At 45.1% G+C, this 22485-nt stretch overlaps 1 protein-coding gene and 1 pseudogene across 1 annotated transcript in view; one reads left to right on the plus strand and one right to left on the minus strand.

Moving 5' to 3' along the window:
• The window catches only part of LOC148164571 (programmed cell death protein 5 pseudogene), a 117718-nt pseudogene extending 110102 nt beyond the window's left edge, over positions 1 to 7616 (plus strand).
• CAMTA1 (calmodulin binding transcription activator 1) overlaps positions 1 to 22485 on the minus strand; it is an 867769-nt gene that overhangs the window by 364332 nt on the left and 480952 nt on the right. The window lies entirely within an intron of this gene.

Genomic DNA, 22485 nt, shown 5'->3' on the forward strand with positions numbered 1-22485 from the left:
GAAGAGATAACAATTGTTCATTTATAACAGGCAAAAGCTCTGAGCAAAATGGGACTAGAGGGGAACTTCCTTAATCTGATAAAGAATATATTTCAAAACCTTATAGCAGATATTATAATTAAAGATGAATTATTGAAAGTTTTCCTTCTGATATCAGCAAGACAAAGATGTCTGCAATCACCATTCTTCTTTGATATTATACTAGAGGTCCTAGCCAGCATAATAAGGCAGGAAAAAAAAATCAAAGGTATAAAGATCAGAAAGGAAGGAATAAAACCTTCATTATTTGCAGATGACATGATTATGTACATGTATATGAAAAAAATACAGAAGATTCTACAGATTAGCTATTCAATTGAATGAAAGGGTTTAGCTAGATACAAAGCCAATATACAAAAATGAATAGCATTTCTCTCTGTCAGCAGCCATAGAATATACAAGACAAAAATTTGAACGATAAGGTTTAGTGTAGCATCAAAAATATCATCTGCCTGACAATATATCCAACAAAAGATACACAAAACTTTGTAGTTTGTTTTAAGCTCACTGAGGACAAGGACCTTATTTGCTCACCGGTGTTTGTCCCCAGCACTTGGAACATGCCTGGGATAAATTGGGTGCTCAACAATCATTTGCTGAATGAATATGTACATGTGATGCCCATTATACATTTCCCCTTTACCATCTAACACTCACCCTTCCTTCTGATCTTCATGTCACTTCCTTGGATAAGCCTTCCTTCAACCCTGCATCATATTAGGTTGTCACGTTTTCATAACATCTCTTTTCCAGGGCCCACCGCAATTGTACTTAATTAATTGTGTAACTGCTCAATGTCTGCCTTCCCTGCTGGAATGTAGATTCCATGAGGACAGGAAATGTACTTGGTATAAGGAGGCGCCCCCCCCCACCAAGTACTCTTTGACTAATTAATGAATCACACCTGCCTGAAATTCAATAAAGTCTTTGAGTCTCCTCAGCCGTCTGTGTCCACCAACCAGCACACAGGACTTTGTGTTGCCTCCTTGTGCCTAGTTTCCCCACCAGGTGTGTCTTCACCAGTCACCACTCATTCATTCATTCACTCATTCATTCCACCAGTATATTCCGAGACACCTGCCTATGCCAGGCGCTATGCTAGGATCTAGGGATGCAGCAGTAGGGCTGGCCTTCATGGGTAGCAGGGGCTGATCACTGCACACCCATGGGGAAGATCGTCTTATGTGGCTGCAGAAAAGGGTTCTCCCTTTTTACAACATTTTATGAAAACCCCCAAAATAGCTGAGGAAAAACATTCCTCCTCTCCCATTTGTCACATCCAATAATCCTCTCCCACGGAATTCCAATTTGGTAGCTCTCTCGGCTGAGCAGTCATCGAAGGAAACCCCATTAATACAGTCAGAGCCCGCACTAGCTGTGATTCATTTAATACCAAAATGGAGGAGAAAAATCAATAATACTTAGCTCTGGTCACATTACATTTTTCTTTAACGAAAGTAAGTGTCTCTCATAAATATCCCCCTAAAATGGTTGTGAAACTCCCTGCCCCTCCTCCCCATTAAGTTAGCCCAGTGTTGCATTTCACTCAGGGTATACTGATGACCTCCCACAGGAGGCTCCCAGCCAAGTTGTCACTGACAAAGTTCATATCCCCCAGCGAAGCCTTTACCAACCCACTCAACGTGAGAAAGGCGTTGTGCCTCCCTGTATCACTGCAGTGCAATTTCTGCCTTCTCAGAAGGAACGTGGCCTGTTCTTTGCCCAACAGCACATCCCAAGCCAGGGAAGGGGCAACCTAGCACCCTGCATGGGAGTCCTGGGCTCTGACAGCAGCTGTGCAGATGCTTCCTTTCCCTTTCAAGCAGGTTAGCTCCATACACCTGCCCATTTCCCTGAGCTTCCTCCCACCCTATACAAGGCAGGTGGTGCACCAGCCAGCAGGACCTTGGTGGTAGGAAGGGCCTCTACAAGGAAAGCATTTGCCTCTTCCCAGGGCTTTAAAAGGATCAAGAAATATGTCCAAGATTGGAAAGAAACAGAAAAATCAATAAAACTTAGCTCTGGTCACATTATGTTCTTCTTTAACCTACATGGAGTGTCTCTCATAAATATCCCCAAAAAGAGTTGTGAAACCCACTGCCCTCTGCCTCCTGGTTAAGTTGTGCAATATCAAGCTCCATTCAGGATATTCCAGTTGACCACCCAGGAGAGACTCCCAACTAACCTGCCACCGAGCAAGAGCCCAGGCTCAGATGTGACACCTGCCACATGGATGGCACTCAGCTCAACTGCTTTCAGGCCTTTGCAGTCTCCTCCACCTCCTGGGTTTAAAAGCATCTGAGCATGATTAAGAGACCCTGACAAAGAGCTCTTTCAACTCGTTATGGCAATACGAGCAAAGCCATGAACAGGTTCAGTGTGTGCCAGGTGCTGTTCTCAGTGCTGTATGTGTTCTCGTTTATCTAAGCCTCGCGCCGATACTCATGTCCTTCCCATTTTGCAGATGAGGGCAGGTTGCTACAGAGAGGGTAACTAACCTCTGAAAGGTCACACAGATTGATCTGAGATCATTCAAACTTTAACAGCTGTAGCTAATGGCTGATGTAGTCAGCTCCAAAGTTCTAGGCCCAAGGCTGAGGCAGGGGAAGGAGGGTAAACAGCTGCTCTGAGCTCAGCTTCCTTGGAGCCACTTCCAAGAGCCACCTTAGAAACCCACCTTTGCCTCCTTTCTACTCCTGCAGGCCTCCTGCTATCCCTTCCCAATCTGAAGCCTTCTTCCCCCATCCCCCCAGCAAGAAGCTCCTTCCCTTCCCACAGGCTTCATCCAGGGTGGAAAGGAGAGGAAGGACCATGCTCCCCATGGAAGGTTCAGGTTCAGTCCCAAGACAGAGGTCCACATATCCATCACGTGTTTCTCTTCCACCCTTCTCACTCCCAGTGACAGGACAGAATCTGCCAGAGCTGGGGCCCCACGCTGCAGCCAGATGAACAAATGATGCTCTTTCCCTTCTCCAAGCTCTTAGATGCTGCTGCTCCCTCAGCTGTTTGGGGATAACCCTTACTCACCCTAAGTCTCATCTCAAAAGCCACCACCTCTGAAAATCTCCCTGATTCCCTGAGGGTGCCTGAGAGCAGCTCCCCCACTTTCTCCCTGCCTGCTCTCCCAGCACATACAACCTTATCCACTGCAGTTAGCCTGCTATAGGTATGTGTGTGCCTCTTCCCGGAAAGTGAGCTTCTTGAAAACAGCAGGCCATGGCTTTCATTTCTGCATCCCTCAGCCAAGCAAGCAGAATGTCTGGCATATAAAGGTCTGTGACTAAATGAATTAACAGAATTGTTATGGATACCAGAAGTAACAGTAAAGCCATCCAGTACGTGCTCTATAATTGGTTTAAGTAACAATAATAGATATCACTTAGTGAGCACTCACTGTGTGTCAGACATGATGCTAAAACACTTCACATGTGTTGTCTCATTTAATCTTTAAAATATGTGTACTGGGTTGAATAGCATCTCCCCAAAATTTTGTCCACCCTGAACCTCTAATGTCACCTTATTTGGAAATAGGATTGATAAAATGAGTTGATATAATGAGTTAAGATGAGGTCATATAAGCTTGGTGGGGGGCCCTAAGTCCAGTGACTAGTGTCATTAGAAGAAGGTCATGTGGAGACACAGAGGAGGCAATGTGATGACAGAAACACACAGGGAGAAAGCCATGTGGTGACAAAGGCAGAGAGTGCAATGATGTGTCTATTAGCCAAAGAATGCCAGGAATGGCTGGCAGCCACCAGCACCTGGGAAAGGCAAGAAAGGATCCTGCCCTAGAACCTACATGGTCCTGCTGAACCTTGATGTGGACTTCCAGCCTCCAGAACTGTGAGAAAATAAATTTCTGTTGTTTCACACCCCCCAGTTCATGGTAACCTGTTACAGCAGCCCTAGGACACGAATACCACATCCTAAGGGGTAGAACGCCCACGTTTGGCAGGTAGGGCATTCAAGGTTCAGAAAAGTTTTCTCTAGTTTTCCAAGTTGACCCAGCTAATAAGCAATAAACCAGGGCCAAAGCCAGATCTGGCTGCTTCCCAAGCTCCACTCTGAGCTGTTGAGCCAATCCACACTGGGGGAAAAATGCAAAGAGGGCAACCATCCTCCTCCTTGGTTTGTATGTCTCAACTCCTTTACACAAAAAAAAAGAACAACAGAACCAAGTTCTGCCTCCCCCACACGTGGACCCAGGCCAAACCCTACACTTCATACACAGAGAAGTGTCTTGAACTGACAATAGTGATAATGTGTCTACAGCTCCAAGCCCTGAACGTCCTCCTCTCAGACAGCTCAGAGTCCTAAGGTGTGTGGGTAGATCCAACATGAACCTCAGCCCCAGTGCTGCTCTGAAAGTCAACAGCTGACAATTGCTTTCCAGGAGAAGGAGCAATGAAATTGAACCTTTGAACATGCTCTCATTCACTTTTTGTGCTTGCTGACACCCATCACTAACCTGCAGGTCCAAAACCCCTTCAACATCCTCACCCCTGGCCTTTCTTTCTCTGAATCTAATCATATATCTTGTGGATGTCTCAGGGTTGTGTCTGCCCTTCACTCAGAGAGTTTCAGGATAATTAAAACTTGGGGATTCTCTCTGAGAGTTGGAAGGAGGGCAGGTTCCCTGGGGGTCAGAGGCTGTTACTATTAGATCTTAGATGTACAGCAAAGTACTTTAGGCTTTCTGTGGGTGTGCCTGAAGCTCAGCCCCATAAATATAGAATTGGGAGCAGGGGAGTTATATTCCCAAGGCAGAAATCTATAACTGTCTGTCAGAAACGTGAAAGATTCATCAATGGCACATGAAATCGGGTACCTAAATTGTGAAACCTCAGTCACAACTCCATTTGTTATATGATGATGTAAAAGCACAGTTCTCTTCCTTGGCTCCCCCTTTCTCCCCAGTCACAGCCTATTCATGCATTCATTTGATAATTATTGGGAGCCAACCAGGAAAAGACACTGGGGTTCCATAATTAAAAGCAGAGACAATGACCTATCTGGAGATTGTGGTTGAAGACCATGGACAGCACCACAGACACACTTCTGCTGGGCACACACCAGCCCCGCAGGACTCCATCTCTGCCTGGCACTGGGAGCTATGGTTTTTGACCCAGGCAGGGTTGTGTCCACACAGTCCCAGGGACAGCCGTTCTCTCCAGAACTGGCACACAAGGAGCTGCTGTTGGGAAAACCTTCTGTTAAAGGACTCTGCCTTCTAGTAGTGGCACAGCTGCCATACTTGTGGAGAGGAACAGATTCAGGGGCTCCCAACTAGAGAATGGCACCAAAGGGTACAAGCAGCTGGAAGGCAGACTTTGGGTCTCTGTGACAACTTGCCAGGAACTGAGCTGTTCAGCCCTGGAATGGATCCTCTTGAGGGAACAAGTTTCCACTCATTGCAAATAATCATCTCTTGGGAAAATTGGGGTGGGCTGCCCGGCTTGCCCTGAGTGGGAGTTCAGATTCCTGACACAAAAATGCCTTCAGAACATGCAATTTTTTAATTAAGTGGCCCTTTAGTGCCTCTGACAGCTCTTTCTGCCCTCACATGACTCTCTGCCCTGCTTCCTAACTGCCCACCCAAGGATGACGAATGGCTACAGCTAAGTAGCTCACCCTCCCAGCCTGTCTCCCTAATTTTTCACATATATTGTCTTCCCACACACTTCTTCCCTACTATATATCAAGTTTAATTTATACAGGCAATTTTAAGGACATTTAAGATTCTTGAGGGCAATCTGATAGTATGTATCAAATTTTGATACATATTTTGATAATACATATCAAAATAAGCCTATCCAAACTCTGGTTGTAATGTGGAGGAGCAAATACGGTATCACCCTTTTTTCTTCCAGGAAATCATGCCCAAACACTAGAGAGAACAAGAGAAATACAAACTCTAGGTTTGATAGCCAGAAAAATCTCTCTATTCTCACAACAGTGTCTGAAGAAGAGCTGCCCAAAGCAGTAAGGTCTAACCAGGGTATGGGAAGATGCTCAAAGAGGATGTCTATAACTGCAGATCAGACAAAGCCTGCAGAGCTCATCACAGCAAAGAGCATATGCCTTAAGGCACAAAATGTACTAGCTTGTGTTTGGAACAATGGAAACAGGATTCACAGACAGGTAGCAAAGAACTGCCAGGACCCACAGGCTGGTCCAGAAAACTAGATGTGGGAGATTAAGAACTAGGAAAATCTCAACTTTCATGGAAAAGTACATAGATGTTGGAGTTACCTGGCCAAGACTTAAAATCAGTTATTATAAAAATATTCCAAAAAGTAGGGGTGGGGCACCTGGGTGGCTCAGTAAGTTAAGTGTCTGACTCTTGGTTTTGGCTTGGATCATGGGATTGAGCCCCACATCAGGCTCCATGCTCAGTGTGGAGTCTGCTTGGGATTCTCTCTCTCCCTTTCCTTCTGTCCCTCCCCCCACTTGTGTTTTCTCCCTCCCCCCTAAAATAAATAAATAAAATCTTTTCTAATAAAAAGGGTAAAACACTCTTTAAAATATGTAAACATAAAAAGTCTCAGAAAATAAATAGAAAATATAAAGAAGAGCCAAGACATAACACCCTAAATGTGTATTCACCTAACAAAAAAGCCTTATAATATATGAAGCAAAACTCCAAAAGAACTGAAAGGGAAAATAGACAAATCCACAGCTCCAGTTGGAGGCTTCAATACTTTTCTCTCAGTAAAAAATAGAATAGGTAGACAGAAAATCAGCAAGGATATTAATGAAAACTGAGTAACACCATCAAGCAAGTGAATTGAATTGATATTGACAGAACATTCTACCTACCAACAGCAGAATTCATTCTTTTTAAGTGTTCATGGACTGTTCACCAAGAAAGACCATATCTTCGGTCAAAGAACAAATCTTAAAATGTAAAAGAATTGAAATAATATGAAATATGTTCCCTGATGACAATGGACTTAAACTAGAAATCAATAACAGAAAGATAATGAGAACATCTGCAAATACTTGGGAATTAAAAGGAAAACTCTTTTAAATAACCCACAAGTGAATGAGAAAGTCTCAAGAGGAATTAGAAAATATATTCAACTAAATAAACAAAAACAAGATTTGTAGGGTGCAGCTAAAGCAGTACTTAAAAAGAAATTCATAGCTAGAGCCCTCGGAGCGTGGTTGTGGCTGCTCGTCCCGGGACTGCCGCACCGTGGCGGAGGAGGAGCTGGAGGCTCTGAGGAAACAGAGGCTGGCCGAACCGCAGGCGAAACATGGGGATCCTGGCGATGCAGCACAACAGGAAGCAAAACACAGGGAAGCAGAAATGAGAAACAGTATCTTAGCCCAAGTCCTTCATCAGTCAGCCCGGGCCCGTTTAAGTAACTTAGCACTTGTAAAGCCCGAAAAAACTAAAGCAGTAGAGAATTACCTCATACAGATGGCAAGATATGGACAACTAAGTGGGAAGGTATCAGAACAAGGTTTAATAGAAATCCTTGAAAAAGTAAGCCAACAAACAGAAAAGAAAAACCACAGTTAAATTCAACAGAAGAAAAGTCATGGACTCTGATGAAGAGGACAATTATTGAAATTTAAGATGTTTAGAGACTGGAACTTAATGGAACAGTTCTAGGACAGATAATACTGGGTAGAAGTGAAGATCTGATTATTTACTTTGTTTATGGTCTATATGCCTTTTAAAAAATAAACTTGTTATGCAAAATAAAAAAAAGAAATTCATAGCATTAAGTGCTTATAGTAGGAAAAAAATAAGAAAGGTCTCAAATCAGTAATATAAACCTCTACTTTTAGAAACTAGCAAAATCAGAGCAAATTAAGCCCACAGTAGGCCACAAGAAGGAAATAATAAATATAAGCATGAATTGCAAATAAAATTGAAAGCAGAAAAACAATAGAGAAAATAAATGAAAGCAAAAGCTGGTTCACTGAAAGATAAATAAAAGCAAGATCAATGATTAACAAAAAAGAGAGAGAGAGAGAGAGAGAGAGAGAAAGAAGATAAAAATTACCTGTATCAGGAATGAGAGAAGAGATATCACTACAGACCCCACAGGCATGAAAAAAAAGTAATGAAGGAAACAATTAACAACTCTATATACATAAATTCAATAACTTAGATGAAATGACCCAATTTCTTGAAAACTACAAACTACCAAAATTCACTCAAAAGAAATAGGTAACCCGAATAGTTCTATAACCACTAAATAAATCGAACTGGTCATTTAAAACCTTCTGAAAAGGAATTCTATAGGCCCAGATGGTTTCACTGGCAAATTCTCCCAAGCATTAAAAACAAAACAAAACAAAAAACTAATTCTACACAATCTCTTTCAGAAAACAGAAGAGGAGAGCGCAATCACCTGGATTCATTTTATGAGACCAGCATTACTTTGATACCAAAACTAGACAAAGATATTTCAACAAAAGAAAACCACAGATCAGTATTCCTCTGGAAATGGATGCAAAAATCCTCAACAGAATATCAGGAAATGAAATTCATCAATATATAAATAGAGTAATATACCCTGACCCATTGGATTTTATTCTGGGAATGTAAAGCTGGTTCAATATTCATGAATCAGTGTAATCCACCATAACAGTTTAAAGAAGAAAAACCATATGATTATGTCAGTTGATGCAGAAAGAACATTTGACAAAATTCTACATCCATTCACAAAAACAGTTTCTGCAAAATAGGACTAGAAGGGAACTTCCTCTCCAAATGAAGGGCATTTATAAAAAAACAAACAAACAACCCCACAACTAACATTATCCTTAATGTTGAAAGACTGAAAGCTTTCCTTCTAAGACTGGGATCAGGCCAAGGACTCTCACAACTCTCAAAACTCTTATTCACCATTATAGGAAAGTCCTAGCCAGTGCAATAAAGCAAGAAAAATAAATAAAAGTCATATAAATTGGGAGGAAGTAAAACTGTCACTATTTTCAGACAAGATGATTGTCTACACAGAAAATCCTAAGAAATCTATCCCCAAAATTAACACTCTTAGACATCAAGTGAGCTTAGCAAGATTACAGGTAAAAGGTCAACACAAACAATCAGTTGTATTCCTATACACTAGCAATGAACATTTAGAAACAAACAAAATGTTTAAATACCATTTATAGGGGTGCCTGGGTGGCTCAGTCGGTTAAGCATCTGCCTTTGGCTCAGGTCATGATCCCAGGGTCTTGGGGTTGAGTCCTGCATTGGGCTCCTTGCTCAGCAGGGAGTTTGCTTCTCTGTCTCCCTCTGCCCTTCCCCCACTGCTCATGGTCTCTCTCTCCTCTCAAATAAATAAATAAAATCTTCAAAAGTAACATTTGTTTAAAAAAAATAAAAACTATTTACAATAGATCCAAAAACTTTAAATACTTAGGTATAAATCTAACAAAAGTTTACAGGATCTGTATACTAAAAACTACAAAACACTGGTGAAAGAAAGCAAAGCAGACCTAAATAAATGGAAATATCTATCATGGTCATGGATTAGAAGACTCAGCATAGTAGAAGCTTCAGTTGTCCCCAAAGCAATGTATAGACTTAATGCAATATCAATCAAAATCTAGCAGGAATTTTTTGTAGCTATAGACAAGCTGATTAATATCAAAATTCATATAAAAAGGCAAAGGAACTAGGATAGCCAAAATGATTTTGAAAAAGACAATCAAGTTGGAAAATTTTCATTACACAATTAAAAGACTTGTTACAAACCTACTGTAACCAAGACACTGTAGTATTGGTGAAATAATAGACATATAGCACAAAGGATAGGATAGAAAGTCCAGAAATAGACCCTCATTGATTTGACAAAAGTGCAAAGGCAATTCAATAAAGAAAGGATCTTTTTTTTTCAACAAGTGGAATAATTGGTCATCCATATGCACAAGAAGAAAAAGAATCTTGACCTAAACCTTTTTACAAAAATAGATCATATATCTAAATGCAATATATAAAATCATACAAGTTTTAGAATGAAACAGAGGGAAAATAATCATGACCTGGGACTAAGCAAAGATTTCCTTAACATAACACCAAAAGCAAGATCCTTTTTAAAAAGTGCTAAATTCGGGGCACTTGGGTGGCTCAGTAGGTTAAGTGTCCGACTCTTGATTTCAGCATGGGTCATGAGCTCAGGGTCATGGGATTGAGCCCCACATGGGGCTCTGCACTGAGTGTGGAGCCTTCTTGGGATTCTTTCTCTCCCTTTCTTTCTGCCCCTCCCCTCGCTTGCACACACACTCTCTCTCTCAAAAAATTTAAAAAATGAATAAAAATAAAAACCAATAAGTTGGACTTCATGGAAATTTAACAACTTTCATTCTGTGAAAGGCATTCTTAAGATAATGAAAAGTCAAGCTATGGATTGGGAAAAATATTGGCAAATCAAATTTATGACTCACAGTAAAAAAAAAAATTAATGGACAGAAAACCTTAGACACTTTGCTTAAAGAGGATATAGGGATGGAAACCAAGCACATGAAATACTGTTCAACATAACTGGCCATTAAAGAAATGCAAATTAAGACCACAGTGAAATATTGGTCTCTATGGATCAGAATAGTTAATTTAAAAAAAAATTCAAAACAATAAAAATGGATTTTCAGGGGCGCCTGGGTGGCTCAGTCGGTTGAGCATCCAACTCTTGATTTCGGCTCAGGCCATGAACTCGGGGTCTTGGGATCAAGCCCTACATCATGCTCCATACTAAACATGGAACCCGCTTAAGATTCTCTCTCTCTCTTCCTCTCTCTCTCTCTCTCTCTCTCTCTCTCGATCTGTCCCTGCCCCCCAGCTCATACACTCTCTAAAAAAAAAATGGTTTTTCAGTTTCTTATAAGATTAATCAAATATTTACCATATGATACAACAATTGCATTCCTGAGTATTTACCCTTGAGAAATAAAAACTTATGTTCAGCTCAAAACCTATACACAAATGTTTGTAGCAGCTCTATTCACAATCACCAAAAACGAGATTATTCAACGAAGGGGTAGGCAATGGTAGTATGTCCACACAATGGAATACTACTGAGCATAACAACTTGGATGAATCAAAGGCATTCAGATGAAGGAAAGAAGCCAGTCTCAAAGATCCCACCCTGTGTGATTCCATTTATAAGACATTCCATTTATAAGACAAGCACAAACACCATGGAGATGAAGAATAGATCAGTGGTTGCCAGTTTTGGGGTGGGGTAAGAATGTGACTACAATAAAAACACCAGCCATGATTTGCTTTTAGGTCTGGACACTCATTCTGAAGTTCATTAGAAAAATAAACAAGCAAGAGTAGCCAAGAACATTCTGGAAAAGAGAAGTGACAAAGGTGGACTTGTTCCATGCGTATGGAAATGTATTCTGTAACTATGATAACGAAAAGAGTGCAGCAGTAGAGCATGAGCAGACAAATCACTGAAACAGTATAGAATGGCCAAAAATATGTCCAACTATAATTGGGAATTTAGTATATGATAGAGGAAGTGCATGCCCATCAATCGATAAAAAGGCTATTAATTCAATAAATAGTTTGCGGACACTTGAATAGCTATTTGGGGGGAAAATACTGTATACTGTACCCCTTCTACTTTAATAAATCCCAAGTCAATCAAAGATATAAATTAAGAACAGAATGAAACCATTCAAGTACTAGGATAAGGTGGGTTTTTGTGTAACTTTGGAGTAAGAAAAGGCTTCTTTCACTATGCCACACATCTTGGAAGCCACAGAAGAAATGACTGATAAATTGGACAACTTAAAACTTTTTTTGAACAGATAGAAAAAAAATTTTAATCAAAAAACTTAGAAATTATTTATGATACATCTTAAGGAAGAAGGGCCAATTTCTGTAATATATAAAGAGCTTCTCTGAACCAATAAGAAAAAGACCGATAATCTAATACATAATTTTACAAATATGTGAATACACAATTCATAGAAAAGAATGCTCAACTTCTTTTTCTAAAAAAATTTTATTTATTTACTTGACAGAGAGAGACACAGTGAGAGAAGGAACACAAGCAGGGGGAGTGGGAGAGGGAGAAGCAGGCTCCCTGCCAAGCAGGGATCCCGATGTGGGGCTCGATCCCAGGACCCTGGGATCATGACCTGAGCAGAAGGCAGATGCTTAACGACTGAGCCACCCAGGTGCCCCAAAGAATGCTCAGCTTCTTAACAATACAATAAATGCAAAGTCCAGCTACAAGATAACCACCCACACATGTCAAAACCACATGGAACAGTATGACAACACAATGTTTTGGTAAAAGGATGTGAGGGAACAGACAATGTGATTTAATTCAACATTTATCCATCAACAGAGTGTTGACTACATTAATTTTGGTACATTCATCTGTTGAAGACCAGATCCCAACTCAAGGCCTTGTACTTGCTGTCATAACAGGAAACTTCTCCCCTGGATTTCCCAGGGCTGCCTGACCCTTCAGCCCTTTGCCCTCGTGCCGCTTCCTGGGAGTCTTCCCTGACCTCCAGGCTTGTAATTGGACCTACTTCCCATGCCTTTTCTCTGACTTATTTTTCTTAATGATGCCCACCCCCATATATTTTTTCATTATTTACTGTCCATCTCTCCTGTCTAGAATGTGTGTCAACAAGACCCCTACGTCTTTGGCACTTAGAACAATGCTGGGCACCTAGTAGCTGCTCAATTAATACTTCTTACTAAGAATGAGGCAGCTCTGTATGTATGAATAGAAACCAATCTACAAGTTATAGTCTTAAATTTAAAAAGCAAGGTGCAATCCCTGTGTGAAGTATGCTACAATTTGCACAAAGGGCAAGAAAAAAGTGTCACCTCTGGAAGGATCAATGAGAAAACAGTGACATGGGGACCTCTGGGGGGGTGGGGCAGGCAGGATGGGAGGGAGACTTATTTTTTACTGCATATCTTTTTCTGTCTTTTGAATTCTCTATCATGTATTATTCCTTCAAAGTTCACATAATGTAGAGTTTAAAAATGCATAATTTTTAAAATATGAAAGCCCTTTAATCACAATGCCACTTCTAGAAACTTGTCTTGAGAAAATAATCAGACAAGTATACAAAAAAATGTTCAAGGATATTCCTAGAAGTACGGAGAGAAAAAAAATCTAGAAACAACCTATTTAACAATAGAGGAGGTCCCTACAAAGGACTACCATGCCGGCGATAGAAGGTATTTACTTGTATTGATTTGTTTTACTTGAACCGATTTAAAATAAAGTTCACAGTATAGTGCTGGTAAAAAATGATACTTTTGTGTGTGTGCAAAAATCTGTGTGTGTACACTGGATTGAGGGAAGACTTTTACTCTCTGCACATTTTTATACTGTTTGCATTTTTACAATAGGTTGCTTTTGGTATCAAAACAAAGACAGTAAATATACTCCATGTTGGAGAACATACAATATCTCTTCATTCAAACCTTGCAATGCTGAAGGCCATGCTCTTTAACAAGAAAGAAAGTGCTCTTGCCGTGATCTCAGCCACTAATTCCAGGCATGAGACAGCAAGAAATCAAGTAATAGCAAAGGTGGGTATAATATTTCCTGCATGCTTAATTTGCACCAGACACCACTCTAAATAAATGCTTTTAGACGCAGGAACCTGTATAATGTCCCCAACAGCGTTAAGAGGGAAACAGGGATATGCCCCACTCACAGATGAGGAAGCTGAGCCACAACCTCTTTCAAAGTCATCCTAGCTTCCCAGAGCACCTGGGCACCCCTCTCTCTGGGCCTCATCATCCTGGACTGTCATCACCTGGTAATTTGTCTGTCCCCCCCAATAGACGATGCATGTTTTCAAAGACTGATTCAAGTGCCGATCTCCAGCCTGGCACAGTTCTGAAACACAGCGGATGCTACTAAACCTATGTTTACTGAATCCACATCAGTGTCAAACAAAGGAAAAGGCACCACGCAGGGGAGCCCAGCACCTGAGAGGTGCCCCCCCACAAGGGCTCCCCTGGAGAAGAAGGACCCTCAGGAGGGCCTCCCAGGGGGAGAAGCCCACTGTGGGCTCAACGCAGGAAACAGGTGAGGTTGCCCCACCCCTCCCAATGTACATGTGGAATTACTGGTCTTATAACTGCAAACGTTGGAGGTGCGGATTTCATTGCTCTCAGCATCGCATATTTATAATTTAGCGGTGTGTAAAAATTTATAAAGGCACAACTAGTGGTTGGTTAATGACAGTTCCTGTGGCAGCCCATATTTAGTGTATTTTTCATGTCACAGAAGTCTGGCCTGGAACAGAATGGCACACACATGAAGCAGGTGATGAAAGAGGAGAAATGGACTAGGGGTTTGGTGCCTAAACGTTCCTAGACTCGCAATGGCTGGCCCCTCTGCTATTGCAGAGAGGGGAGCTGCTCCAAAAAGGAGACATGTGGGCATCTCTCAATGAGCCAGACACATGGAAGCGCACTGCCAGCCAGGCTTCAAAGAGAAAAGCTTTCTGCCGGAGAATAATTAAGGCAAGAGACCCCCAAGAGAAAGCAGTCGATGCTCTTGCTGTATTGACAAATGCATAATTTTATCTTGGAAAAAGAAATCCCCTGCCTTTCCAAAAGTGAGTCCTAAAATAGCTGCCTTTCAAGGACCAGCGTCCTAATCAAGTTTTTATTCATCAGCGGCTGCAGATGAGCCAGAGCGGGTCCTGGAAGTTTACCCCCGAAGCCATGGCTCTGGTCTCACAACTCATCAATTCCAGGCGCTGGATGACACGGGCCCGGCCCAGGGGCCGGAATGCCCGCGGCGGGTGATGGAGCGCTAGAACAGCCCGGCTCCCAGTGGGGCCGGGAAGGCGGAGGCCTCAGTGCTGCGGGAGATGGACAGAGCTGGCTGGGTGCCCTGGTGCTGGCTGCCCTTGCAAAAGGGGATGGGAGAGAACAGCGGCTTTGCAGTGGGCATCCCAGGAGCACACTTTGTCCCTGCCCCGCTCTCCAAAGATGATAAAAGAGCTTTGGCTTTTCCCATGCTAGCCACACTGTGGGCCAGAGGCGTGTGGACTTGCACGACGATGTCATGAAATCTACCCACAGACGAAGCACCGCCAGGCTCCACTCAGGTCACGCAAGAGTCAGACAGAGCCCAAAGTGCTGCCTGTATAGGCTTAGAAGGATTCTCCCCAGGCCCCATCTGGTGAACCCCCTACGGTTGCCAACAGGGGCTGAGAAGCCATAAGACCCCTTTGTACTCCCCAAATGCAAAGTCAGGGAATTTGATAAACAGTGTCATCTATTCTCACTTAGTGCAACAATTAAAGCAGATCCATATTTTCAAACCATCACCCTGAACAAGTCAAACCACACTACAAATCAAAAAAGAATAATTAAAACCTACACTTCTCGCAATACCACAGAGTAAAGCAATTACACAATGCTTCTAATGAGCAATTTATGTAATTTAAAAAGTCAGACCCATAATATGCAAAGAACGCTTCCAGTGAATTATTGCTGGGTGACTTGGTGCACTTTGATCTTTGTGACTGGTCCCTGCCCGCTGTGACTTCTCTGTCACCCTCTCCTCGTATTTCTGGGCTCCTGGATAATAGCCATGGAAGATTTTCTGCATAAGCTCAGGCTGAGACTCATATTTAGAAAGTGCATTTAATACCGACTTGCATAAAGCATGGTGGGTAATTGCTGCTAGCGCCCAATGCATACACTGTATCTCATCTATGATATGCAATTTAGAAGCTATATTCTAGTAAGAGAACTTTATAACTTGCTGTCATGATAAATAAAAGTTTATGGCATAATGGAATTAATATTTACTTTGAGTGCAACACAGACTATTCAAATAAAGTTCCTCTGGAATCACTTTAAACCAGGAGAGTCTGAAAATGTCACTGACCGACAATCGGGATTTGAATTCGCTTCCCCTTATTGCCCACCAGTGACTTACAATCTTTCAATTTTCTGGTTCAATCAATTTCTAGACAATTTTCTAAACAATTACTGTAGTTAAAAGCACCAGTTTTGTTAGGTGGGACATATTAAATGTGGAAGGTGTCTGGATGGCCGGCAGCCTGAGCAGGGCTGGGGCAGGAGGGGAAGAGGGGGAGGGGTGGGGTGGGGCGATTCTGCACCAGGGCCTGAGGGGGATGTACGGAGGGCTGAGGGCAGCCTTGGAAGAAAGAAAATCACGTTTTCTGAGTGAGCCCCTCTAATGCAGCTGTTCTCAGAAGGGCATTTGTGACTCATTGGACATTCAATCTGTTGTTGCTTTAACGTGAAGGAAATTTTTTTTTTAAAGAACGTTATCTCAAATCTGAATTACACAGTGGCGGCTGGATTCTAAAATAAATATACAGCAAGCAATTCTCTTATTTTATTCTAAATTAAAATTTACTTACGGTGCAGGGAGCAGTTATTTCAAATCTTAAGTGAATCAGAACAATGGGCAGGTTTACCATGAAGCTAACAGCATTTAAGCTTCAGGAGCCCTTGAGCTGCCTGGATCACTTCTCAGATGCAGGCCTAATCTTGTGTTCGTTATTTTGTGTTGTTTATTCCTATACAGGGCCCCCCATCATATCGGCTTCAGCCCATAAAGCTGGGAGCTGCCCCGATCAGAAATAAACTTGCATTTCAAAGCAAAACAAAACAAACCCATAAGAGGAGCTGGAAATCCTGCCCCAGGGTGAGGTGGGGACATTTCAAGGTCCTTGGCACAGGGCTTTCTATGTATGTGGGGCTGGGAGTGCTGCTGTCTGGGGTGACCAGAGAGGAGACCGGAATGCAGGACTTTATCTGAAGGCTTCAGGAGACTGAGACACAATGGCCAGATTCTGACTCAGGGCAGCTGCTGGCTCAGGGAGAGGTGGGACGCTCTCCGAATCGGAGTCATGCAGCAGCAGGAGGCAAATTGCCCAGACTATAAACAAGTGGGAGAATTGCAGAGAAAGTGTGGATTAGTGGGGTGGGCCGGACCCCCCCCCGCCCCGCCGCTCTTCCCCCGCCCCAGCCCTACTGAGTCACACACAGGATGCCCACGAGGAGAGAGACTGCTGACAGCGCTGTTGCGGGAACCAAACTGAAGCTCTGGCCCAGAAGCCAAGATGATTTTTAATAATATTTCTAGATGTACAAAGTACCTTTAACATAAAGAAATCAAGTCACTGCTTCCTATGCCATGTTACTATGAAGAGCAGTTTTACTCTCGGTCTTCCTAATGACCAGTCCACGAACACAGAACGTGCTAGGCAGGGAGGCCGGGTCTCTGTACCTCCTGCTCACATTCTGAATCAGGATTTTCAGATATTCTGGAGAGGAGGAACCAGGCCCAGAAAGGGGGGAAGGTACATGCTTAAGGTCACACAGCAAGTCAGTGGAGGGGCGAGGTGCACACTCAGGACATCTGACTATTACATTAGCCCCATTCATTAAAGCCAGTGACCTCCTTGCATCCAGGAATCCTGAGCCTGGTTGGCACTGCAGGAGAGGGCAAGGGAGGCCACACTGCTAACTGCTTAGGAGCGCTCAGACCTGAATATTTTGGTGACCACTGTCTCAGCGCATGAGACTAGACTCCCCATCTCTCTGAAATGGCCCCTGAATGCATTTCTGAGGCCCTGGATTGAGGATTTGGGGGCTCCAGAACCTAGCACGGTACCTGGCATATCTTTGGTGCTTAATAAAATTTGCTGCATAAATAATTTAGTAAGTATCTGTTATGGAATGTATTGATAAATACAAAAATAGCCCCCCAGATAGAAGTGACAGACTTTGGTAACCAGGGCCATTAAGACATACACCTCTAGAATTTCCTCTGTAGCCTGTGACAGGAGTTCTGAGTTCTGAGCCTGTGGACGGGGGAATGTACCTATGTGAACAGACTCCCAGGAGAGAGGTCCAAATGTATCAGGTCAGAGAGAGTTAAGAGCCCCATTTCAATTCATTGTCAGAGAAAAGACAATCACTGTCCCTTCGAGCAGAAAATACATTCCTGGGGACCCCAGAGGCCTGGGAAGAACCCATCAGTGGCTATTCGAGAGCAGAAAAGAATCTTTGGTGCAAGGAAGAGGGGAGCTGCCCCTAGCACCTGGATGCCCTGAGGGGACCATGCATCTCTGCCCTCTGCCATGTTTCCCCTCATCCTTGCCCTGCACCTGTCCCCCAGGAAGCCCACCCCAATACTCAGTCCTAGGGCTCTCTGTCCGAGGATGCCCCACTGAGCCTTCTCTGGGAACACTTCCCTGGGAGTTCCCTACAGACGCCAGCCTACGAGCACAACAGCAGTCTTTACTATGGTCTTTGTTGATTTCAGGTTACAAATTGTCTCACTTGATTTTATTTCAACCAAAAGGGCTCCTCTGTATCACATAAAACTGTCACCAATAAGGGTGATAGTCTGGTGCTGGAAATAGGAAAAAACTGTCAACCACAAATCAGAGTGACTCGGCTTCTGGCCGCAGAGAAGGGACTGGCACAGGACCTGCCCCCTTGCTGGGAACAGCCACACGACTAGCCACAAGTGTCTGAGGCTATTCTGTCTGGGTGCTGCACCACACACAGGTAGTTCAGGACTGTGATCCCATAAGAAAGAAAACCCACAAGATGAGCCCCACGTCTGCCCGGCTTTCTGGACCATGATGCAGGGAGGTGGGGTCCAAGTGGGGCACAGCCTCCCTGGCTGGAGAAGGCAAAAAAAAAAAAAAAAAAAAAAAATCAGAGAACAGCTAGAACTTGCAGGTCTGGATTCTGGAGGGAAGGGACATGTGCAGAAGGCAGGACCCAGACATCAGCTTGCAGGCTCCCTGGGAGTATGAGGTTGAGGGCAGAGCTCCCCATAGGCAGGGCCAGACTCCACTGCCGCTACGGCCCTGAAGGCTACACAGACACGCCAGAGGGCGTGCAGGGCTGAGGGACCTTTGAGATCTGGCCCAGCTAGATGGGAGAAGCCTGACTTGAATACCTGGTACATTTGTTTAAGACTCTAGAAAGTCCCGCTCTTAAGAGTAAGAACCATGCCCTTAAGTAAGAGCCAGAAACCTCAAAGGGCAAAACCAAAACAGACGAGCCCTTGTTAGATTAAAACCAAGTCTGACCAGAACCAAGAGGAGCTACCAGCAATTTAACTGCCTGCCAGAACAAAACCGAACACCATTTGCTGGTGTGTGAAAATACCATAATCCAGACACATCTTCCCTAATATCTACATATACCATGCTCATGGATCAAAACTGGTCTACAGATCTAACGATCGTAATGAAAAGGAGCTTTATTTTTTTACAGGGAGGAGAAACGGTCTTGGGCAAATTGGGATCTTCCTGACTACCCAGCCCTGCAGCTTTCCCCTCTCATCCCCCAGTCACGCTCATGAGGCATCTGCCACAGCTCCCCCTCCCTCTTCTTCGAGTTCCTCCCCACCTGCCTTCTAGGTCACCACACTTTGCTGGCTCTCGGGCTGCCTCATGGGCCCCTTTGTTGGCTCTCCCTTTCCTGCCAGCCTGCTAAACATTGCAGGTGCCACGGGGCCTCCACCTCAGCCAACTCCTCTCTTCTCCTCTCTCTCTGGGCAGTCGTCCAGGGCCAGTGCGTATAAAGTCTGCACCTCTGGCCTGACTGTTCCCCGGAGCTCTGGGCTCCGGCACGCGGTGGCCTCCTGCACCCCCACACCGGCGTCACACTTAAGACGGCCAAAATGTCACTCTCGGGGTCCTCCCCCACACCCACTCCTTCCTGTTCTCTGAGCCAGGCGATGGCACCACCCTGCCCCCAGCTCCTCGGGCCCCATCTTTGGAATCATCCGTAATGTAGTCCTTCCCCCTTATCCCCACACCCAAGTCGTTAGAAGTCCTACCAACACGCGTCTCAAGTCAGCTCACGTCTTACTGCCTCTGCTGCAGCAAAAGTAACTGAGCCGCCATCTTCTCTTGTTGGAAGACAAAAAGGCAGCGCGACGGCGGGAGAACGGCAGCTGGAGCCAAACCCTGGCCCTGTCACTCACTAGCTGCCTAACCTTGGGCTCACTTCCCATCTGCAAAGTTGGGTTCCTACTTGCACGCACTTCACTCAGGAGACTGGCCCCAGAGACTGTGAGTCGAGGGCCAGCAGGCTCGTTCTCTTCTCTCTGATGAAGCGGGCCGCTGTGCTGCGAGGGAGCCCTGGACAGGCCCATATGGCAAGGCTCCTGCCCACAGCCACACGAGGGAGCTTGGGGGAGGGTCTTAGTCCAGTCGGACTTTGAGACGGCCACAGCCCTGGCCGTCACTGCGACGCGTCGTGTGACACACTCTGAGCCGGAGGGCCCAGCCAAATGGTGCCCGCATTCCCAGCCCACATGAACAGCTAGATAATAAATGTGTGTTGCCATCAGGTGTCCTGTTCGGGGGTAATTCGTTGCACAGAGATAGATAACAATCCACCCTGCCTTCTTTGTGGCACTAATCACCTCCTGGATTGTATCTGTCCCTTGTCAGTCTCCCCTCCTGCCAGGTAAGCTACAAGAGAGCATGGATATGATCTGTCTTATTCATTTCTGAGTCCCCAGGAACTAGAGCTGGTCCATGGCAAGCACTCAATAAATATTTGTTGAATAGATGAATAAATATCACCTAGTGGGCCTTCTCCCCTGTGGCCGTGTGATGCTGAAATGATGAGCACCTGGAAGTAATTTGGAATGGACTTCTTAATCTACACTCCCAGAGTCATGGTATCATCAACCACTCAATCAGCCTGCGAGTATCCCCCGGGTCCCTACCACGTGCCCAGCACTCTGCTAGGAGCCTGCGTGCAGACTGAAGAGAAACACAGCATAGCCTCCCCTCGACGAATTACAATCCGGCCGAAGGGAAAAGGTCAGCTAGTGAAGACGAGTCGGGTGGTCTAGTTCTCGGTCCGGGGGCGCTGACGGAAGGCTCACAGACGCAGGTGCAGTGGGAGAGATGGGGCTGGACTGGGTCCCGAGGACACTGAGCACATGTGTGTGTGTGGGCAGTGCTCCAAGCAGGGAGCGTGTGCTGCCCCAAGCCGGAGAGGTAGGTGCCACCACAATCCCCGTCCAGACAACCAGAGCAGAAAGGAGATAAACAGCTGCTCACAACAGGTAAATGGTGGCGCCAGTACTTGAACACCTGACATCTGACTGCGAGCCCGTGCCCCTGACCTCCACGAGACGATGGGCCAGGCAGCAAGGGGGAGGCGGGGCAGTCCACACCAGAATGACCTCGGAGACCAGGGCCAGCATGGAGGGAAGTTGTGGGGCAGACCTGCGATCAAGGGCCGTGGCCTCACAGCCCTGTAGGGGAAGGACTCCAGCAGGACTCGCTGCCTGGTGCCTGTGCCTCGGGCAGGCCTGGTCCTCACCGGCAGGCTCAGAGGCCCCATGTGATTGCAGTCTGAGACTGACCATCTTCCCTTTAGCCAAGTTCGTCAGGCACAGGGATAAGATGAAAATACCCATTTATTAATGTCTGACAGGAAATCACTATGCCAGGGACCAGAAAGTTGTGTGATTTAGAGCATTCTCTCTGGGAAGCCAAAGGAGACTAGGTGGGTGGTTTCCAGGTTTAAGGCTTTGGGCAGATGTGGCCAAGGCAGCCCTTTCTCCATGGAGCTGGCCTCACCAGGGACCAGCTGGCTGCTGGCCAAGACACCCTGTCCCCCAAACACTGCTTCTGAGACTCCCCCTTGTCCCGGGGACATCAGGTACAGGCCAGTCCTGGGAACCCGAGAGCCACCGTCCTTTTAAGGGGATGGCACATCTCTGCAGCTGCATAGTCACTGCTGAGAGCTGATGAGTTTCCCCCGTTGCCTGCTCTTGGAAACTCAGTGTAGCCCGCAGTGCTGACCCTGTACAAGTGGGGAACAGTATAAACCCTAGAGTGGTCAGACCTGGCTGAACTGAACAGCGCCATCCACGAAGCCTCAACGGAGCCTCCTACCACCTGGAGCTGGCCTGCGCCTGAGCACTGCAGGCATTCACACTTCTAGGGGAACTGGTTCTGGGGTGACCTTGGTCCGGCGCCTCCTCCCATGGGGACCCAGGATGACCCGATACCCTCTGCCCAGAAAGGAGGGAAGCCTGGATTACTCTGGACTTGGGGCCCCACTGCGTCTCCCCTGGGAAAATGCCTGCCCACAGTATCTTCGCATGCCTTAACGGGGGAAGGCCAGCAACTGCTGGCAGGAGGCAGAAAAAGAATTATGAAAGCCAATGCTCATGACTGAAAAGCTTCCTCCAGCAGGCTCCAAGAGGCCCCCCCGGGGTGCTTCTGAGTTTTTGGAGGAAAGTCAAGGGCACGGCCGAGCTCGGGACCCTGGGAAGCCATCGGGTGGCAGCACTATTACAAGAAGCTATCCTCACTCCCAAGGGGCCCCGCACGCCTTGAGGTACCAAGCTGGGGGTAATTCATGTCTAGACTCCCCCATGGACTGTCCTAAGTGCGATTCGGTCCATTTCCGCCACCCTGCTTCAATCACACTGAAAT

This window comes from Eumetopias jubatus, unplaced genomic scaffold (assembly GCF_037043125.1).
Source record: "Eumetopias jubatus isolate StellerSeaLion01/CBP00866 unplaced genomic scaffold, mEumJub1_p1.0 scaffold_4, whole genome shotgun sequence".
Classification (NCBI taxonomy): Eukaryota; Metazoa; Chordata; class Mammalia; order Carnivora; family Otariidae; genus Eumetopias; species Eumetopias jubatus.